Raw genomic sequence first — 23,782 nt, forward strand, 5'->3', positions numbered from 1 at the left:
AAAAATCTACTAAACGAGCAAAAGACATTACATCAGCATAAATTTTTGTGAAAGATTATATTTTTGTAATTAAAATATTCCATTAGTATATCATAATCAGAAATTTGAGAAACGTGAGATGAGATTAAGGCTTCATTGAGCATCTGAATCAGCACTTTTAAATTTGCAATTTTTCAGAAATTACAAATAATTCAGATTCTTCAAAAATAATATGAGGAAGGTAAATTATGAACCATTGACTTACCTTCTAAAAGTCAAATGTTAAAAAAAACTGACGAAAGTGTGACTTTAAATATCTTCATTAAATAGACAAAATGCAATTGCAATTCGAGAAGCACTTTTATCAAGTATCTCATACGTGCAAAAAAGTTCAACAGCTTATACTTAGTAGCTTATGGTTGAAGCTTTTTGAAATAAGAAAACAAAAATTATCTATCACATTTTACATTAGTCTCATTTTAATTATTACCGATTATTTTTAAAATATAATGAACTTGATTATATGTGTTTTCATATTTTAATAAACAGGCACATCTACATCAATACCGAAGTCTATGAATATTAAACTTGATATTGGATGTGTTACAAGTCATTATTCAAATTTTTATACTTACAAAGATATCAGGATCTATATAAATTCATTATTAAATTTTCTATTAAAAAGCAAAAAAATACTATCTTTTCAGAGAAATCTTTACGCTCTTATAGACACTCATACAATAGGAATAAAAAATACATTTAGATAATGAATCAGTAGCGGTACTTAAATTATTAAATTAATTCGAAAATGAGATAATATCAGTTATGATTTCTAACACTTCTTATTAAACAACATTTCGTTATTGTTGTACTGTTAAAACATACTTTAATTATACAAAATAATTCACCTTCGCAAAATATAATAATATCAATAATAATAATAATGTATTAATACTGTGTACGGATTTAATAGTCCTAGAATTAATTCCATTTTTTTCGGCGTATTCGCGTAAATATGTGCAATATATTATAAATTTTATATTTTTAATAAAACATGCAACAGCAATAAAACATGCCTATAAATGCTTAGTAATCTGTAATAAATAGAGAAATTGTTATGAAGAATAAGTGTGATTATTCTTCAGATAGTATAATATCACAATTCACAAAAAATATGGAAAATAAAATATTATAATCAATATGTTTATTGTTCTGTATGCACACTTATAAGTCATATGTGAAGAAAATTCATGTGAATATTCATATTAAACACAAGCCACTTTAATCTTCTTGTCAGATCTAAACTTAAGAACAATTTCTTTATTGTCTTGTCTTTCCAAAAGCTCAGAGACAAGAATCTAAGAGAGCCTGAGGATGAAATAAATAACGTTATTTGACATTACTCGAAGTTTACAAAGTACCAGAAAAACAAACAGTGGAAAGTTAAGGAAAAATTTCTGTATATACTAAGCAACTACAGGCACTGGATGAAATTTCAGAAAAGGTACTTCTAATGAAATCTTAACGACAAGACAACAAATAAATATATAATGAAAGCAAATATGGAATATCTGCTATGGATACCCATAACATAGTATGTGCAAGTACATTGAATGATACGTATGGGCATTTTAATGAATAATTTTCAACCCATTATGTATGTAATAAATATTTATCAATGAACATCTTTTTTGTGAGATGATTATAGACTAGTGTAAAAACCTATTTTTGCAAAATTATAAAAAATTGTGATGCATCAAAAGCAAGATTAAAAGAGTATTTACGGCTTTACACGGTGTTTTTAATATCCTTAACAATTTAATTCTGTAAATTCATTCAACTTTATATCGGCGAATCAAGAAACAGTTACATTCAAATTGAAACGAATCGCCATAGAACCAAAATTATAAATTATAGTTCGTATAATTACACATAATTAAAGTATGATTTTACAAATTCATTCCATCGTAATTTAACAGCACTTTTGGAAAATTAGGAGATAAGGTAAGGATTAAATTAGTTTTCTACGTAAGACGAGTTTAATTCAATATTCTCGAGTAAAGATGGACTAAAGATCAAAATTGTGAAGGTTCGAAAAGCCGAATATTTTTGAAAAATATTTAATGTTTTCATTGCATTAATTCAGATAATCCTAACACAGAAAAAATAAAAATAAATTACATCACTCTGAAGTCTTATTTAATGGCGCTTAAAGGTACGCGGAGAAAAGCTCCACCACCATTATTTTAGTAAAAACAAGTACAGAAGTTTTGAATAATACTATTTTAAAAAATGCATAAGATGTATAACCAGCAATCATCTTAATTCTTACGACGGCGCTATCAATAGATGAACCGTTATAGTATAAATATTCATAACAAAAGTTTTTTTTAATTAATTAAAATTGAGACATTGAATCTGATCTAACCAGACGTAAGTACTTTTTATCGGGTAAAAATGGACAGACAACAAATTTTAGAAACTCGGTAAAAAACCTACTTCTATAATAGTGTATTAGCTAGGATTTTTACTGAACATAGTTTGATAGTTGTTTATTTGACTGTATAATTACTGAAAATCGAATTGAATCTTTGTGGACCGCCCTACCCTATCTTTTGTTCTCAATACAAGAAAATATAGTGAACATTCTCATAAAATTTTTCGAAAACGGAAAAATGAGGAAATTTATATTTTAATACCCCTTGGCCTACATTAGTTATTTTATTAGAACCATGAGTTGATCTCATGTATCTATTAATATCGTAAAATACATACACAATAATGGTAAATAATATAAATGATTCTCTCCATTATATTTTTTCAAAACCAAATGATGAAAGAAAATTAATAGAAAAATTCATATAACGTTATGGTGCAAAGCTGAAACCGCAAGTTTTTTGTGAAAATCGTCTTTATGCGAAATCAAGCAACTTTCCCGTAATATTGTGTCTATTTAAACAATGCAATGAATCGTTGACACTCGTTACTTTCTATTCGCAATCGGGTTTAAGAGAAAAAATAACTAAATTGCAGTTAGTTAAAACCATTCTCGCCGCAGCAGTTAATAAATCAAGTTTTCCATTGAATAATTTATATGAAGAGTCAATCGATTTAACTGTGCGCGCACTTGATAATTAAGCAACTTAGCGAGGTGCACTTAGTACTTTCTATACAATATATAAACTTTTACATAATTAATTTCAGCATTACATGAATTGTTGTGTATTCACTGCTGAACAAAATAAGTAATTATAAACAAAGAGTTAGTAAGAATATAGTTTAAAAACTATGTTTAGAAACTCGATTCAATTTTAATTCCATCTTGCATTCAATCTTGAGACAATTGCATATGCAAATTTCCTTAAGCAATATAGTCGCCAAAATAGATAACCAGCGTTTATCCGGCATTAGAATTTTATGTTAATTGCTTTACAGCTAAAATTGTTTGGCAGGTAAAATTTACTGCAATTTGTTACCAAGCGTTGTAATTGTGTACAAACATTTTATTATGGCAACATTTTTATTTCCAATATTTTGAGCGTTAGAAACCAAACTTGATCTGTGTAATATTTCATGCCAATTCACTAGAATTTCATTGATATTAAATCATTTATTCACATCAGGGGATATAGCTCAGTGGTAGAGCATTCGACTGCAGATCGAGAGGTCCCCGGTTCAAACCCGGGTGTCCCCTATTTTAGTTTCTATATAATATAAATATTTAACATGTAATATTTTATGTAGTTTATTTAAACAAAGTACCAAATATATTTTTTTGCATTAATTGTAGTTATAATTTTCATGTTATTAGTTTAAACGAAAATTATATGAAGTTTGACAAATGATTTTTGTTTCGGTTAGCAAGTGACAGTATCATGACTTAAAAAAAAACTGTTTACACACATATATTATACTTTTTTCAAATTTGGTCATATTCGATTCAGCATGGCTTGAAACGTCGAGAAAACAAAATTAGCAAATCGTTTTTTTTTTGTTGAAAACAAACTTCTCCTCGGGGAAGTCAAAAATATATATTTGTAACAAAACATGACACAAACTATAAAAAAACTGAATTATATTAACAAACGAAAAATAGAAGGAGCACATATTGCCCTCCTATATTTTATGTTATTAATAGCGGTGCATTCTGGACACTGATCAAGGTTACAACGCAAGTGTAGTCACGCACGTGTAGTGAAGGAGTGGGAGAGGGTTGTGAGAAACAGAGAAGAAATATAACGAACGAAAGGTTTCTAAAACTGTATAGAATTACTTTTAATGAAATTTATGATGACTTTGTAACTGTACATGACACAAACAAATGAGACAACATGCCAACATGCCAACATGCCAATAGAGTATATAATGTCCTTTTACGGCTGACAATTGTAAATTCCCCAATTTACTAAATGTCCTTAACTGGACAGTTCTAAATACAATTGAGAATAAAAAAATAACAATGACAAAGATAGTGCTAGAAAAACCTATGCAGCTAATGATGTTATTATGATAGCTGTAAAACTTGTAAGGCTTAAAACTAATGATGTTATTATGATAGCTGTAAAACTTGTAAGGCTTAAAACTAAATGATTAATTTTTTCCAAATCACAGTCAATTTTAATGTGACCCAGGCCCTCTGTCTAGTGGCTTTTGCGCATGTGTGCTAGTACTAGCAAGCATGCTTTCTAATCTACATACGCCGTAGTAATTATGTTAATCAGATGTTTATTTGTATCGTGTTAATGCGACTGTGGAGCAGAACGAACGCCCTTCGCAACGTTCGCTCGGGAAACAATTAAGACGATTTGATAGTGCTGTCAAACTAATTGAAAGTCGTACCATTTTAATAAATATTAATTATGCTCAAGAATAAGAGCTGCATTGGAATAGATTAATAAGAAGTACTGTCGGACACTGGATGAAGATATAGACTTTTGACGAGCACATGTTGTCAAAACACTGAAACTATTAAAATCTTTTCTGAAGATATCGAGCACCACACCACTTGCAATTTAAATATATCTTATATATAAAAATGGATCGCAAAATGTGTTGGTAAGCGCATAACTCAACAACGCCTGGACCAATTTGGCCAATTCTTTTTTAAAATGTTCGCTGAAGTCCAAGAATGGTTGTTACGGCGAGAAAAAAACGAGTAATTGCCGGGAAAACCCTAAAAACAGCCCTTTTCTTCTTTAATCGAGTAGGCAACGCAATTTGTAAAAAAAATAATGATCTATGTCATGACATTTTGTGTAGTTTTTGATATTATAATTTTGAATATATTTATATAAACATAAAAATATCTTTCTATTAATCAAGCTATATTGGCAGCCAGAAACATTGATGTAAATTAATTAAATTTCAAAATTCAGGAACAAATTACAGGCGAAACAGTTGATTCGGCAAGTAACCAAGACGATCCACCGGAGTTTTTAAACTCGCTGGATTTGCTAGGATTGTCACCTCACAATCTTCAATTAAGGCTGGATCGGCATTATTTATAATGTTGCGAAATATCGACCAACTATATTCAAAGGATATAGTATAAAGCAGAAGATGTTCTCGCACCATGCATCTCAATGCGTTTCCAGTGCGTTTATGGTATCATTAAGTGTTTGTGGTATTAATTGAGAAAACCCATGTTTCTCACATGGAAAATTGTATGTTGTTTGTTTCCGTATTGGAAAACCATCAGATTTGTTTGTCTATGCGCCAGGTAATCAAACAAAAAACATAGTTATCACAAAGCACTACAATGAAAATTGAACTGATTTTGAATTATGGTTTACATTATTAAAATTACTTACTTTTAAATGCTTATAGTGTTTTATTTAATTATTTTTAATTCACACCGAATTATTACCAGGGTGACGGTTCTGTTCAGGATAATTTTTTGCAAAGAATAGAAAAAAGATAGGCACAAAACACCGCCACATTACATTTTTTTTTTGACAGGACGAAGTCTGTCGGGCCGGCTAGTTGTAAATAAAATAATAAATTACAGTAAATAATAAAATATTTATATTATAATTATTTGATAGATTTAGCTTCAATAAAAACATTCATTTGCAAAAAAAAAATTGTACAAAAAGGTAAATCGTTACCGTAGATAAGTAAGAAGAGAGGCTCTAAATTCGATCCTTGAGGCACACCCAATCTAATCTTTGATTTATCGGAAATTATTTGCTCGTGATCAATATTTAAGTATAGGCTTTTTGATTGGACTAGTAGGATTCCAATAGTCTCAGTCAACTTCCACAAAAACCATAGTTATGACCCGATTTGTTGATAACATTATAGAAAGAGTTTGTGATCAACTAAATGCAGCCAAAATCTGTTAAAAATTACTTGTTTGTAGATAATTTCGAAAGACCAGGATTATAATTAGATATTTGCTATTTCAGACCGATATATTAAAAAGATGATAAATGGTTTAAAATTTGCATATTTGAATAAAATAATACGTTGATATGATGTAAAGTTGAGTTAATGCTAATTTACAAAGTATTATTTACAAATTATTTTTCTGATTGGTCCGATTTTGTGGGTTTAAGTGACACCCATTACATTTTTGTTCAATCATTTGGTTGAATTGCGATTTGGCGATTTAGATTAATAATCTAGGAAAAATAATTTCTTGGAAGAAAAGATGAATATTTGAGGGACAGGATACATTACAATAAGCGATTGATATAAAATGTAATTAAGGAATTAGTTTTTATAATGGTTATCCTGTGTGAAAGGTATTAAAATATATTTATATTATTTGCTTAAATCAGAGTTGAGCCTTAGGCGTTAACAACCATACATCTTTAATTTATCAAGAAGTCTTTTATAAGAAATACTATAAAATGCTTTAGTTTAAACAGATCGCAAAATATTGCTGTACAAAACGTGGCTTTTTCGAAGGAGTCAATGATTTTGTAAACTAAACTGTAAATTGAGTGAAAAGTAAAATGATTTTTACGAAATCCATGCTGATTCTTTAACAAAATGTTATATTTATTGAGAAAAGACGTGAATCTGGCTTGCAAAATTTTTCATTTACTTTGTCGAAAGAATTTGAAAGCGGAATGGGATGGTAATTATCTATACCATCACTATTTTTAGTTAAAAATTGTATAAACTATGCAATGCTTGAAGTAGGATGGTAATATAAGAAATATTTCGAAGCATTTAATCAAACCTAGCATACATTTTTCTATGAAAAAATGAATAATTTGAAGAAATAGTAAAATAATAATAAATTTCTATAAAATGAAATATTGTATTTTGTATATTGTAAAAATATTTCGAAGTTACATAAGACTAAAACCTACATAATAATATAAGTGATTTAATCAATAATATTATATCAAATTATAAAGATTGCCTTCAAAATTAGTTAGGAAGTTACATATTTGGAAATAAAAAATTGTAATTATCAAATAAATGAACACATTTTGAAGCATTTTCCTCAAAATTACTGACGTATTCTATATTGATAATATGGCAATGTTGATACTAATTAATATATTTTAGTAATCGTAAAATTATAATTATCAAACCATACTATCTCGGTATTTTTTTTATTAAAGCATATTAGAATCATTAGCTAAAATGCACCTTTCTGTAAAATTTGAATGAATATTGTCTCACGTTGATACATTCTGTTGCCAATTTGTTCTGCTACAATATTTTTGCAAAAAAATAATAAAAAAAATGATAAAAATATTGTCAACTTGATAATCACAGCAAACCTCTAGACAGAGAAGTCTAGATTTGTTCTAAATTCTTCGACAGGTGGAATATAACACCAAAAATAATTATTTATCCCATGCTACACGCAGGCAACTATATTTTATCAATGATTTTAGGTCTTTATCATTGTACTTCTACTATTTAAATTAAATTACTTCATTGAGTTTACCAGAAACTCCAATAATTTATGATGTTTTCTCTATAAAATGGAAAGGAATAGTTCGTTCTTTGGTTAATTCAATTCAGCATACAATATTTGTAATATTTTGTTCTCATATGTTGGAAACCTTAAATGATTGATGATAATGACTCAATGAGTTAAGCTTCATAAGATATCAGAAGTTATATATTAGTGCTGTACATAAATCAAAGTTCATTAGAGAAATTCAATAACAGATGGAATTCTTAATAAATCTAATACTAATTACTGTTAGAGTATACCAACTAAGATAATAAAATATAATTTAAAAGGCTTGTAAATTTAAATTACATTATGATTGGTAGAAGGTACTGCAATAAACCCAAATCCAATTCAAACAATCAATTGAGCAGTTAACTATCTAATGAATAACCTTATTAATTTCGAAATAGTTCAATACACTGAGATGATTTGTAGTATTAGCAAGGCGCAGCCGTCGGGGCAAAACCAGCCGACAGCACTTTCGTGTTGACTTTTAGAAGAGACAGGTGTTTTTTGCATGGAGGAGAATCGGCGGTCTAAGACGTTGACCTTTTCTCGTGATTGCAGTTGTGCAACACCTGAGCCTGAGTCGTTAGCTAAAGGCGGCTCAACACCCGACCACTAAGTACAATCAGCGATCGCTTATTATCTATTAGGCCGCATTCTCATGTCGAAGAAATATAGGCAATAGCTATGATTGTTTTTTATTCACACTTTATTTAGCAATCAGAAATATACAGTATTTCTATATATAAACTGAAAGCCTTGTATTGTAATCAAGATAATCTCCACTGAAATTATCTTCTTATCTGGTTATGCATTGTCCACTGGCCAGGTTCTCTTCAACCTTCACTCGGTCCAGTTTGTAATAATTTGTGCGCTAATTGGTTAAGGTGATTTTCTAGTTTAAGCTATGAAATATGGTTCATTTGATTTTGCCTTGTACCCATGGCCGTTAAAAATATTTAATATTCAATATATACATATGGATCACATTCTCTATAATATAATTATAAAATATGCGTCCAGCTGTCCTTTGTCTCATAATGATTCCTGCATAGTATGTTACGGGCTATAGACGCTCAACTAACAACTAGTGGTGAAATGGCATCTTGCATTAAGGCAAATTGCAAGAACTTCCAGTAGCATCATTTAATTTTTTTTTTTGAAATTTTGATGAAATTAGATTTTGCTAAGAATTTCGAGAATATTGAATTTATTTCAAAGCGATCGCACTGCTTTAGAGTGATTTATCGAAGTGGGTAAGTGCCTAACTGTTAAGAATTATGAATCTTGGTACGGAACTCATGGAAATGTAAACTAAATTTGTAATTATCGTAAAAATGGGTATAAAATATCTGATAATTTGATATGCATATATCCAATAATAATTTCTAACAATTCTTCATTCTGTCAATACAAGCAATATGTTTTTTGAATAATTAAAATCTGACGCTCCGTTTCTCAAAATTGGCATTTCACTTTTTGCCTCGAACTTCGAACGGCTGTACCTGCCTTTGCCAAAAACTAATCAGCACGTCTTACCATCAATAAGAATCGAATGTTTTTTGAATTGTCCAAATCGGTGGATCCGTGTTTACAAAATCGTCGACGAAAATTTGTATAAGAACAAATACACACAAATACATACACAGTCATTCATTCATTTTTTCTAAGATATGCCAAAATGCTCAGAATCCTTTGAAACATAAGGATAAATAAAACTTTTATTTTTCGACTTTCATTACTATAACTACTTAAGTAGTACTTAATGAGGTAAAATGTGTTCATGTATAATCTACACAAATATATTACAATGACTTGTGATATTATTGTATTAAAAATGTTTATTATTCGCAAAAATAGCCTTGATTATAATTGTTTTTTGGAGAAATCGTAAAGAATGATAAATATATTTTATTCTGTGTCAATCAAATATCACATAAATTTTGCATTATCTATATTGCAGAATCACAGAAGAAAAAAGTGACAAAGTTTATGTATATATAACAATTTTAATTTAATGTATCGATACTTTCAATCATTTCAATACGGTATTAATGATGTATTATAATTTTTTTAAGTGATTTTCATAAAAATAGACTAATTATTAAATTATTTACGAACTCTCTATCATAATTCACTTGATTTATTAGTTAATTAATAGCTTCTGATTAGCATTTAGAATTTAATTCATAATGGCTTAGCATTACCTATGATGAAAAAGAAGAGACATGAATTTAGCATTATTACATAAATATTTCTATACTAGTAGGTAAACAATATAGCAAATGAAGACGCAAAATTATTTATATCAAATGTTTAAGTATATTCAAAAGCACCATGCTATTTCATATTCCAGATTATAACATTCAGTGATAATATCATTTTAATTTTTGCAACAAAGTTTTAATTTAATTTGAAAGATATTTCCTATTGTAGCACACTCGTTGCAAAAAAGTCTATATATCATATATACTAATAACTTTTTAACAAATATTCGAATAATATCAGAAGATACTAAAGTATTGTTTTCATAAGTCAATGGTGATTACCAATTTGCCCAGATTTATTTTTTGTAGAATCCTTATTAGGAAGTATATCAAGCATATATCCAAGTGAATTAGGTTCGTAAACTGAATCATCCGAATGTTTAAACTTAACACGTTAATCGCCATCTCAGTCATGTGTTGAGACTAAGAAGTTCTACATGAGCCATGTCAGAAATAAAAGATTTGATAGAAGGAGGACAAAAGTTTTCATATAGCTCCATGTCAATCATATATGCCATAATGTGTGTTTCCAGAAACTTTGCAAAAAATTTTTTTTTGATACTTGATTCCTTGATTCACTAACTAAATTATCTAATAAAGTTACTATCGCTCATGTAAAAAAATGATACTATCGTGGTGATTAACGTGTTAAATACGTACTTGCTCTCATAGTTTTGTTAGTTGTTCCTGACTTTTGTATTTAGATATGTGTAATTCATGACTTAGTTGTCTCCTAAATTTTAGCTTTTTTACATAATAATAATAATAATAATAATAATAATAATAATAATAATAATAATAATAATAATAATTTTATAATTTGCATTGCATTCTCCAGACCATGTTTCTATATGTTTTATTTTATATGGTAAGAAAATAAACAAAAAAAATATTACCAAGCATTACGATAAATCATTGAACAAGACATTGTCTTGTCACTCCAATTTTATGATAGAATAGAAAGATATGTCATAACTCTTTCATTTGCTCACAACCGGACAAATAATGCAGTAATAATAATGATACTAGTCGCAAACCTTAAGAAAGTATTATTGTATTACAGAAACGGCATTTCAAAAATGTAAGACAGTTTTTTTTATATAGTTTACGATATACTACATCCTGTAGGACCTTGCTTTGCTTTAATTACAATTTCTTAAAAATCTGTTCACACAGACGCACACACACACACATACTTTTTCCAAATGTGGTCTCATTCGATTCAGAATGGCTTGAAACGTCGAGAAAACATAAAATTAGCGAATCGGATTTTTTTATGAAAACATAAACTTCTTCGGGAAGTTAATAAAAAAATATTTTTCGAATAATCTGTCAAATTTCATGACTTTTGAGCCGGAACATTGTTTATTCCAGAGATATATAATCAAATGTATAATGTCAACGATGATAGAAATGAACTTAATTTAAATTAAATTAACCTTCTACGGTCTGTATATCTTCTATCCGAGCGATTTTGGTTTGATCGATCATTTATATTTTTATTTTATGAGAATAACAAACCAAAATACCCATTATATTATAAAAATTCAGATATTACAGATAACTTGAGAATTTTTATAGAATTTGTACCAGCATTAATCTTTCAATAGTCTTTCAAATAAGGTTACAAATGAGTGGATTGTTTACAATATTATTCCATACAATAACCATGAATTTGTATATTTTATTTGTATTATTTTAATAATTTATAATGCAATTATTTGCAAGCAGATAGTATGGACAGACCTTGCAGATGAATAGAATTGGCATTTACCTCCTTCTCAGAAATTTACGGTGCTTCGTGACTAAAAAGCTAATTGCACCTTTGACATTTTATGTGTTTTTTCATAATTCGAAATAATAATATAAATGATAGAAGTAAATTTAAAATTATATGCATAATTTGCAGTATGATTTTAAGCCAATCATTATCATTATCTATTGGTAGTAATATTTTAAAAAATAAGATCAACATCTATTTACATAGCTTTACCGATGAAAAATATATCCAAAATATATTACCAATAAAAATAAAAAGATACACAGATTAGAAAAAAATACTGCAGTTCATTTGAAATCAATAAGGTTTCATTCTAACCGGATTATTTATCTAATTATAAGATTAAGTTTAGATAAATGTAGCTACAAACTGAATTCCATTAATTTAGTAATAAATTAAAGTACACACTTATAGCTTTTTTGACTACAACGAAAATTCTTTACATTATATAATACAAAATTATTTCATTTAATTTTTAGATCTGTAACTATAAATAAAATACTATAGATTTAATAACAATTAAATTATTTAATTCATTTTAACTATATAGATTTATAAACAATTTGAAATAATAATTCGAATTATTTAAATTATGAATGCAATTCAATTTCATTTCATCAAACAAACTTCTGTTGTTTTAATAATGAATGAATTATTTAATTCATTTATCTTTTACTAACAACAAAATTCTTTAGATTTGCAAATAATTTATAAATCATTTAATTTGTGTTTTTTATTCAATAAATCGTTTAATTTAGTTTGATTATATGCATTTAATACTAATGAATTTATGAATACGTATAACAACAACAAAATTCTATAGACTTAATAATAAATGAATTTTTTAATTAATGGATCCGTAACTAACAACAAAATTCTATAGATTTGATAATACTAATTAAATAATTTAATTTATCATTTAGTTTGTATCATATATACAAACAAAATAATATTGATTTAATAATAATTTAATCATTTAATTTATTAAATGATAACTACAAACAAAAGACCATGGATTTATATTATTAATAATAGATAAAATATTTAATTTAGCAATCAGTAACTACAATTAGATTACAAATTCTATAGATTGCCACAATGATATCATAAAAATATTCACTATTTGAACATGATAGCTTTATTAAACTTGATGCATTGAAAGAAAAAAAATTCAACAAAATTTTTAGAAAAACTATTTGTTATATGTTAATACAAATATTTAAACTATTTTTTCTGTCACAGATATATGACTGGCATGGCCCTATATTAAGTTTTTTCTTCTTCTACCAAATTGCGTATGTCAGACATTGGGTACGGCGGAGCACAAAAGCCCAATTTGATTTTGAGCAATTATTTTATGAAAACCAAACCAATTACTGATTATGTTCAGTAAAACTCCCAGATAATCTATCATTGTAAAAATGTGTTTTTTTACTGTTTTTTTTTTTATTTGTCACCTGGTCCTTTTTGCCTCATGAGTGGGGTAAAATGGGCCAGCCATGGAACACAGATCCAATGTCTTATTACAAATTTCAAAGGGATTTTTACGAAATATTAGCTACCTTATTCAACCAATGCAAAATATAATCATGGATACATTTTTATGGCATTTCGGGGATTAAACTGTATATGTCCTTGTCATAGTATTTTGTCAGAAATATTCATCAGCAGAGTTGGAGTAAGTATTTATTTAGTTTATCTCTCAAAATTGCTTTTTTTACATTATTTACCTTTTTCTTTCATATTTTTTTAATGTGTACATTAGAGACTCCGATTACAACGTTATCACTCCGATACAACTCCTCTCGTGGAGTGAATCTGAGCGGAGTTGTGTCGGAGATTTTGTCATATCCGACTTTCCTAAACTGGTATCAAATCTGTCACTGCGTTTTTGCTTTGAGAAGGAAGCGGTCGCTTTACGAGCATACGAGTCAAAATAATGTTATTCTGTATTTTCCAGAAAATACAAAAATATTACTTCAAAGATACAGAACAATGAAATTGTGTTCAAGTATGAATAGCTCAAATGTATAATTTATTAAATAGTAAGGAGTCATATTTCTAACTACGACAATCTTTGGCCGTGAATGATTGCAATCAGGAATATACATACCAAAAAATACACGGAACGAAATATATTTAATCTGGTTTTTCCATATCCTGAAATAACAATACTATACAGTGTAAAATTTAACAGTGTTATCAATAGTATTTAAGCGGCAAAAAATATTTAGTAAAATATTATTACTTTCACAATATTATATAGCATTATATTCACAATATAATTAGCATATTGCTAATAGAACTACCCGATATAATATTAATTCTCGAATGGAAATAGCATTACTCGAAAGTTGTCGGAGTCGTGGAGTTGTTAAGCGGATATAACTCCTTCCTGAAGCGGAGTCAAATTCTAACCGATTCGGCGTCGGATATGATAAGCTCATCTCTAGTGTACATCTTTGCCAAGGTAAAGGTTCAGTCGGTCCCTTTTGTCCCATTCACGTGTAAACTTTTATAGAGGATATTAAAAAAAAGGTTGAATCTAACTTGAAATTATTAATACATCTTATAAAATAATGAAATAATTTAAATTAATTTTATATATATATATATATAATTAATACTTAAAAATTGTATTAATCCTTTCCACTCGCGAATTCCGATATCTATATAAATTTTACCGCCGGAACGGCGGCATCCGGGTAGAGAGGGTTAAGCTCTCAAAAACTAAACAACGGTGCTTATATAAAAAAAAACAACGAAAGAAAATACTTTTGTTATGGATTTTCAAACATTGTCGTTTACTTCCGGTTATCAACGTCATAAAAATCAAGGTGATGACTGATTTTTCCCTCTACTATTTAATATTGTTGTTGAAAAATCTCTTAACTTTACTTGTTTACTTGGTAAGTTATTTTATTTATGGATCTTTAACTGCACCATTTTCTCATAGTACAAGAATAAAATATCATAATAAATGTTTGTAATGGGAAATCTAGAAACGTCTCTGAGATGATATGCAACAATAAAGAGACAAAAGAACGGATTTAGAGAAGCGTATCAAAATCTAAGCAGAAGTGTATCAGCGTATACATTACTTCATATAATTTATGCAGAATATATTCCTATCAGAGCAGAAAATATAGAATTATATCTTTACAGAATAATAATGCAGCGGATGCTAGAAATAAATGGAAAAATTACACGTCAGTACAACAGATATGCGAAGCATATTATTTCAGTTATTCGAATCAGTACCGGCTATTCATTATTCTTATTGTCTGTTCAAGCATATAACGATTTTAATAAGCATCCACGCTGTCGCAATCCGATCAGATCGAGATTTTTCATCTGAATCAGTAAATCATCATGTCGATTCTGCTACCATACGTTGGAATAAGAATAATAGCAAGGTTTGAAATATAGGTGCAGTCAGCGATCTATTTGAAAAGTATTATTAAAAGCTCATTTGATTTACTACCTTCTACGGTGTTATCGCAGAATTATCCGTTTTATGAAGTAAGCACAAAAACTCTGCACTCTGAAGTGTGCAGTGTGTTATTACGGATACATCTTTGCAAATTGATTGAACCATTTATAATTATTATTCCAATAAAAAATGTGTATGTGCATAAATGTATTAAGTCTCTCCTTCGCTTAACTCAGGTTGTTAAGTTATAATTTAACCTTTGTAGCTTTGAACTGTATTAAACACTGATATGTTGGTATAATTTATGTATTTGTTGCAGGTTGCAGTTCTTATTATAATCACTGATTTGTCGCCATGTTATAATTATATTGTAATATTTGTGATTGCTAAATAAATCTATTACAAAAAAATGTTATAATTGAACAACTTTAGTTTTAAAATTTTCGCTTTTGATTTCCAGGTTTTTGAGATCAACGGATCAACTGGTTTTATATATTCAAAAAGCATTCGATTCCTATTGATAAGAAGATTTGCGGTTTAGTTTTTAGAGAAGGTTGAGTCAGCAGTTTCGGAAATATGGTGCAAAACGTGCAGAAAATGAAAATTAAGTCTGGTGTAAAAGCTCAATGTCATGAAGATGCCAAGGTGCTGCTTCCAAGGCCAATACAATAACATGAAAATACGTCCAAACAAATTGAGATGATATTATATCTATTAGGCAAGTATGTACATAAACAAATTAAAAATTAAAGATTATAAACAATAACTTTAATCCTTGTAGCTGTGGACTATTAAAGACTAATTTGTTGATTTATTATGTATTTGTTGCAGTTCTTATTATAATCACTGATTTGTTACTAAGTTATAATTAAAGAAGATATATTGATTTATTATTTACTGCACATGTTGTTTCGCGGACTTTACTTTTAGAAGTGAACAATCAAACTCTCCGCTAGCGCCTCTACCAGGGGTAGCAATCATCCCGTGTAAAACCTCAATGCCATGAAGATTGTTACCTTCATGACCAATATAATAAAATGATATTACGTCCAAAAAATTGCTGTTTAAAAATTCTTAACTTTGGACATTTCTTTACGCGGACCTTTAAGCCCTACTCTACCCCACTCTATATATTGTCTGGCAATAATCAGAACATTTTACATATTTAAAGTCTTTTTTTTTAATTCAATGGGTTTACTTGGACAAGTGTAAAAGTTACTATACAATTAAAAGCTTAATTTGTTTTTGGAACAGCATTCAGAGTTTTGTGCTATGAGTAATTGCGATAATACTTCTTCACTTCTTTCATGGATCTTTTAAAATGCAACCCAATGGTAATGATCTTATAAATAATAATGATAATTTAACTTTAAGAATCAAGGTTCCTGTATATTTAAATTTTTACTTCCTCTATTTTCTCTTAAATCCATTTTCAAATTAGCGATTATCAGTTCTCATCATAGAAAAAGCAAAAGAATAGTAAAAATCCAAGATATAAATTATGAGCTTCTGATCAAGTGACTTGAAAATCACTAATCATGATTAAATTTCCATAAAAAATAAGTCACGGTTACAGTCTTTCCCAATATACTCGTATAATCAACATTAACTAGAATCTTTAATATTTTAATGAAGTTGTTAATGTTAATAAGCTTCTTTCGTGATGAATATAACATGCAATTCAATTATAGGTAAATAATTGCTCATTAGAACTATTGTAAGAAATAGAAATCTACCATAAAAACAGGCATTACAAAATAGCTTTCAAGTCCGATGTTATTGCTTACAATTAGTATTTGTTTCTAAATCAACTAATGATTGAAAACTTGCCCAAGAAGATTTTAAGCAATATTTCAATAATAATTATAGCGATATCGATGATACTTGAACGTGTTTCCACATAATAAACAATTTTCTTAAAACGCTTAAGAAAAAAAAAATTTTTTCATAATCATAAATATCTCTTAACCATAGCTGAATTGTTTAATAGAAAAGATACTGATTTAATACTTAAAGTTTCCAAAAAAACGTAAGAATGTTACACTAAAATTTGGTAAATTATTAAAAACTTTTCTTATTAAAATCGTTGTATGAATTATTACCTATATTAATAAGGCAAATATTAAGCTCGATATCTACTAATTAAATTAATAACAGTTAATTTACTGTTAATAACAAGTACAAATAACGATTATTTATATTAGTAAGTATAGGAAAATGCAATTATAATATATATGTTCAAGCTCACCCAACCTGAAGTCAACGAAGATACAGGTAAATCGTAAATCTTTTGTACTCACCTGAAAGAAAAAAAAGTATTAATACTAATAATATAAATTTTATTACAAATATAATTACAATCATATACTGAAAATCATAATTTTCTTATCGAAATAAAGGCATGTTATAATCTCAACGAATAAAAATTTGAAAATGATATTCTATATTTAATATTAATTATACAATTTTATATAATGATATTAAATATGATCTCAATTAATATAATTCATTTTCGTATATTTTTGGCGGTAACTTTATATTGAATAATTATATTTTTTTATTTACAAATTTAATAGCAATCAGAATCGAATAATTATATTGAAGTAACATACTTCAACAATAGTCAAATAGATAATTAGCAATGTTGACATTTGATCTGACAAAAAATTAATTTAATATGTCGACCAGGTTCAGACTTTATAATATAATAATTATTTTTAATTTTCAATATTTTATATATATTAATAAGATTTAGTTCATAAAACAGATGCAATTATAAACACCGATTTAAAAGTAGTATTTGGCAAGTAATTTAAATGTAATGTGAACAAATATTATATTTTGTTATTAAAAATTTGATTAGTTTTCTTTTGAATTGAAAATAACATTTTAAATTAAAATAATTTTTCAAAGTTGTCATTTTTGTTTAATATTCGAATCTTATGGAAAAACTTCTAATATTTTTTGTTCATAATATTTTCATCCTAGTATGGAACTATATACCTAGGTATTTTAATATTATTCAAAAACATCATGATATACATACAATTATATGCATATTTAGTTTTGATATTACGATCAATTAAAAAATTATGAACTTTTTAAATACTGTTAAGGTGTTGTAAATCCTAATTTACAAAATAAATTATTTTTTTGTAAATTATTCATATAAATAAAGAATTAAACTCTTCTATGTATATGTATATTATGTACTATGTATATTATATAAATCCTTATATGCTGATGCAAAAATTTAGTAATTAAAACTTTTACACATTGTTAAAATTTCTTTGCAAAATTTAATAATTTGCAAAAATATGTCAAATACTAATTGTGGAAATGCTCAGGCACTTAGCAACTTATAAAAATAAGTCCATGCTTTTATTTGTTAATAATGTACAGACAATAAAAATCTGTATTAAATTGCATTGCAATTCTAATAATTTGAAAATAATTTTATTTCATAAAATAGAACTTGTTGACTTCATGACTTTTTTTATAACATCAAAAGTGTTTAATAAAAATTTTCCACATGATTGAAAGTATGTTATTAAGAAATAGATAAATATCTTTGTTGGTTTCAAATTTGCAAATTTATTAAAGTAACAGAAAAATGATCGTCACTGATCGACTGATCTAGAAGTTGACCATGATTTCATAAAATATTTTAAATATTAGTTAATAATATACCATGATTTTATAATATTTAACTACTTTATGTTATAAGATGTTGATATTTCTAGTCGATACAGATATGGTATGGATAAATTATGTATTAAAGAAGCCAATGGTATTAAAATGTGTCTTATAATCTAAAATCTACGCCTCCTTCAAAAATACCAAATGTTTACGACTATTTTATGTTAACGGAACCACCATATATGTACTAGACAAGTGACAATCAAACCCAACAATATATAACTATGATACTATAATTATAAAGAGATATTTGATTGTGTCACAGGCAGGTAATTATATATGTAAAAATCGGAAATGAAATTAGAATTGCAAATTTAATGACCCAAAGTAAAAATGTTCGTTCACTGTTGAGAGCAAATTTATTTTTATAGTTAAAAAACCTATATAAATGCTAATTATATGTGTACATTGTTTTCACGCATAAATTAATAGCGTACAATAGGTATATTATATTTTATTGCCTATGTCACAGTATTATTTCTAATGACTGAAACTATGATGAATGACATATAAATAGTACTTTCCTACTATTTTAATGAGGTATACATTATCTTAGCTTGGCTGTGTCAGTCGATTTCTAACTAAGCGAATTTTTAACTTCTCAATAAAATTATTTTTATCGATCACAAACAAGGATTCGCTTTGAAATTTAGAGAATTCGGTATATTTTGAAATGTAAAGTATAATAGAAAACGATACTAACAGATACTAATATAAACTAATAGAAAAGTGTTATAAATCACATTGTAAAATATACAAGTAGTTTAGATTTTCGATTCCTTAATAATTAAGAAATTTTTATTGTTTTTTAAAACAGCCCATCAAAATTATAATTTGATTGTTAAGAAAAACTCTGTTACCGTTAGTTTCAAATTACCATCTTTCAACACTTTGGGTAAAACAATAAATAAAATATGGAATAAAGGGTTCTCAGATTACTGAATTTAAATAAGATCAAGTATTTGGTTCAAGGAAAGTACGTAGAGTAATAGTAGAGCCTCGACCTTGCAACCACAAGCAGCTAGTACAAATTTTGTATTGCTTTCAGCTTCATATCAAACTGTAGTGTTTTTTATTTTCACATGAAGATATTAATCAAAAATATTTATTTCATTCTATTATTAAAAAAACTAATAAAAAAATTCAAGTATATAGGTGTTAATTTACTTAGGTATTAAGATAAACAGTATCTTTATTAATTAATCTACAGTTAGGATTTATTAGCTTTATATGTGAATACAAAAGAAAATGTTAATGCTTATTGGCACAAAAATCAATATGACCGAAATAGTGCCAAAATAAAATATGGTATCACATCTTTAAAAGTTCCAAAATTTGCTTCCAAGTCAAAATAACCTTTCCATTCTCTGGAAAATGTTTCTAGAAAATAACAGTCAATGCCCAAAATAAAAAATATGACAAACATAAAATAGTACGACAATTGAGTAGCGTCAAATAGCTGATCGTTTCTAGATGAAAAGCAAGCTTTCAACAAAGCATGAAGATCTCCTAATAAAAATTAATAATTTGTTGCCCGAATGCCATCATTTTTTGCAGTCGTAACTACAGAACAGGAAATTTGGTACAAAAATTGGTACTGAGTTTTGTTATTTTCGTGTATTTGAAGCAGGCGTTCCACAGGGCAGCGCTCTGGGACCTCTATTATATATATTATATATAAGAGACATTCCAGTTATCTCAGTATTATATACAATCATTAGAACCTTCGCAGATGATATAGTAATTATTTGTACAGACAAAAATCCATTACTAGCAAGCATCAAACTGCAACATCATCTAAATAAAATTAAAAACTGCTCTAACTATTTGCGTACAGAAATCAATGAAGACAAATCTCACCATAAAACATTTACATTAGTGAAGAGTAAATGTCCTTCGGTGTCTATTAATAATAAAATTATCCTGAAATCTGCTTCTGTAAAATATTTAGGAATGCACTTGGATAGCAAATTAAATTGGAATACTCATATAAGAGCAAAACAAAATAAATAGAAAGACAAATAAAATGACTGTTCTGGCTATGACGGTAAATCTAAATTACCATTAGAAAACAAAATTCTACTTTATAAAGCGACAATAGAATCGGTTTGGACTTATGGCGTAGAGTTGTGGGGTTGCGCCAGTAGATAAAAAATTTCATCCGTCTGAAGAAAACAAATAACTTAAAAAAATTAAGGTGTATTGCAAATGCATAATAGTATATCAGTAACCAAATCCTACATAAAAGTCTGAGAATTGATAAGTTCCAAGAGGTAGTGAAAAACAGAAGCGGAATTCATCACGACAAGATCAACAACCACAATAACTCCACATTAATTTCCGTATTAAAACCACCACATATCAGAAGAATGAAGAAGAACCATCTCTTCGATCTAATGCATTAAAATGGACTAGCCCAATGGGGTGACCTCCATAATGTGATATAAGTAGTACTCCAATACTATTAGTGGAAATCGAATAATCAGCACAATAGCTTGTAGATTTTATTTATATTCTGATTGCTATTTAATTATAGTTTAAAAAAAAAACTTACAAGAATTGTCATCAAAAACATATATTTGGTCCGAAATGCTCGATAACATTTCTCTACAAACACAAAAATCTAATTTCGTTTCACTGCTTCCAACCGGACTATTGGCAACATCCAATAAATAACTTCAATAAAGAAGCTACCGATACTATAAGTATTCATTAATATCTGGTGCCCGATATCTTTTATTTGTTACAATATAAAAGTTCCGTTGATCTTGCAACGTCCATCCATCTCAATACGTACAACATGGGACTTCCTCATAAAACATGAATGCATGTTTATTATGTAATAGCTTCCTGATTTTATGCCATGACGATGAAGATGACATTACATGCTGATTACGACGCGGTTCAGTGAGGAATTTATGCACACGAGAAATATTACTTATTATCGCATCTGTTAGACACGACTGGATAAAATTCATTTATTAACTTATTTCATTCATATAGAAGAAATAAACAAAAAGCTCAGATAAAACGGTAAATAACGATGAAGAAGTCGTATGAAGAGCAAATAAGAAAGAGAACAAATTAAAATCACATATAAGGTAGAACAAAGATCATATGACTCGGCAATGAAAACTGCCAAGTTTTAGAGGACTCCAAAGTGATTTGATTTAGAATAAAAACTCTTGTTTTTCCACCAATCTCAAAATAGTATCAAAGTTATAAGTAGTGCCTGCTATACGTATACAAATAATATAATAATACTAGTGGTGTAATAAATTTATTTGAAAAAAATTGATTTTTGAGAATTTTTAAATTTTTAGAAAAAAATTGACTTTTTTGAAAAAAAAATGTTTTTTATACTATACTATATTTATACTATTCGAAATATTTTGCGCTGATTTAGGTGAGGTAGCCAAAATGTTCAGAAACCTTTGAAATGTAAAGATATGCAAAAAATTTCATTTTAGATTTTTTTGAGATTCTTATAACTTACCCTATGGGAAGTTTATAAAGATAGTGAGTATTAGTTAGGGACATGACTGTATGTAAATATAGTCATGGCCGCAAATATTTGTAAATAACATACTGTTCTTGAATAAGTTTAATTATAAAAGTAACCTTGGTTTGGTACTTTAGTTTGGACGATTTGGATGATTCAAAAAATAATCAATTCCTATTCATGGGGAGATGTGATTAGTTTGTAGCTAGCAGGTACATCCGTTTCGGAGATACAAAGCAAAAAGTGCGAAAAATGAAAATTCATTGCGATCACGGAGTATCCGGTTAGATTGATTCAAAAGACATTCGATTAGTGTTGACGACGAAAAGTGCAGATTAGTTTTTGGTAAAGACACAAGAGTTTTTAAGAAAACCGAAGCATCTGGTTTAGATAATTCAAAAAATATTTTTATCTTTTGTTGGTGGAATGAAATTGATTGCATTTTTGCGGAAGAAATTCCAGCACTTTTCGAGTTGCAAAAAAAAAAGATTTAAAAAATGGCATTTGTTGGTTTTTGATGATGATTATTATTGATAATTACCTATACATGTAGAAATATTGATGCCCAAATGAAAGGTAGTCAGGTAGACAAGTAGACAATCGGACAGGTAAACTGGTGGAGTAGACAAATAAAACAATAGGCTGATAAGCAGGTAACAGGTTGACAGGTAGGAAGGTTGACTGGTATAAAAGGTAGAAAAGTAGCTAAATGGACAGGTCAACTAGTAGGCCGGTAAACATGTGAAAAGCAGACAGACAAGTCGAAATTTAGACAGGTAGATACTTATGGATCGATTCTGCCGTATAACAGACCAATGTTATGGCAAGGCTATGTAATGTAAAACTTTCCATACAAAATCATTCTAAATATTGTCAAAAGACCATGCGGTTTATCAGGTTGTCAGACAGAAAACTGAACCTAGAAACCGCACTGTCAAAAAAGACGATCTTAGATAACAGGGTCTTTCTGACCCAGCTTCATAATAAACAAGTGACGTTGCAGTATATGTTTGAAACGCCTGAATGCACAGCAAATACATGACATTTTGACAGTATTTAGTATAATTCAGTAGTATAATGTATGCAAGTTTAAGCGTAACATAGCCTTGTCATAACATAGGTCTGTTGTGCGACAGAATCGGTCCATTAGACAGGTATGCACATGGGTATGTAAACAAGTAGACTGTTAGAT

At 28.1% G+C, this 23,782-nt stretch overlaps 1 protein-coding gene and 1 non-coding gene across 2 annotated transcripts in view; one reads left to right on the forward strand and one right to left on the reverse strand.

The window, feature by feature from the left end:
• LOC113367101 (dentin sialophosphoprotein-like) overlaps positions 1-23,782 on the reverse strand; it is a 217,884-nt gene that overhangs the window by 136,826 nt on the left and 57,276 nt on the right. The gene's annotated exons all lie outside the window — the stretch shown is intronic.
• On the forward strand, positions 3,602-3,673 carry Trnac-gca. The gene has a single exon. It is a non-coding gene; the product is annotated as a tRNA-Cys (tRNA).

Source organism: Ctenocephalides felis, unplaced genomic scaffold, assembly GCF_003426905.1.
Source record: "Ctenocephalides felis isolate EL2017-DRISC unplaced genomic scaffold, ASM342690v1 CF-g0.4_SCAFFOLD_01170, whole genome shotgun sequence".
Classification (NCBI taxonomy): Eukaryota; Metazoa; Arthropoda; class Insecta; order Siphonaptera; family Pulicidae; genus Ctenocephalides; species Ctenocephalides felis.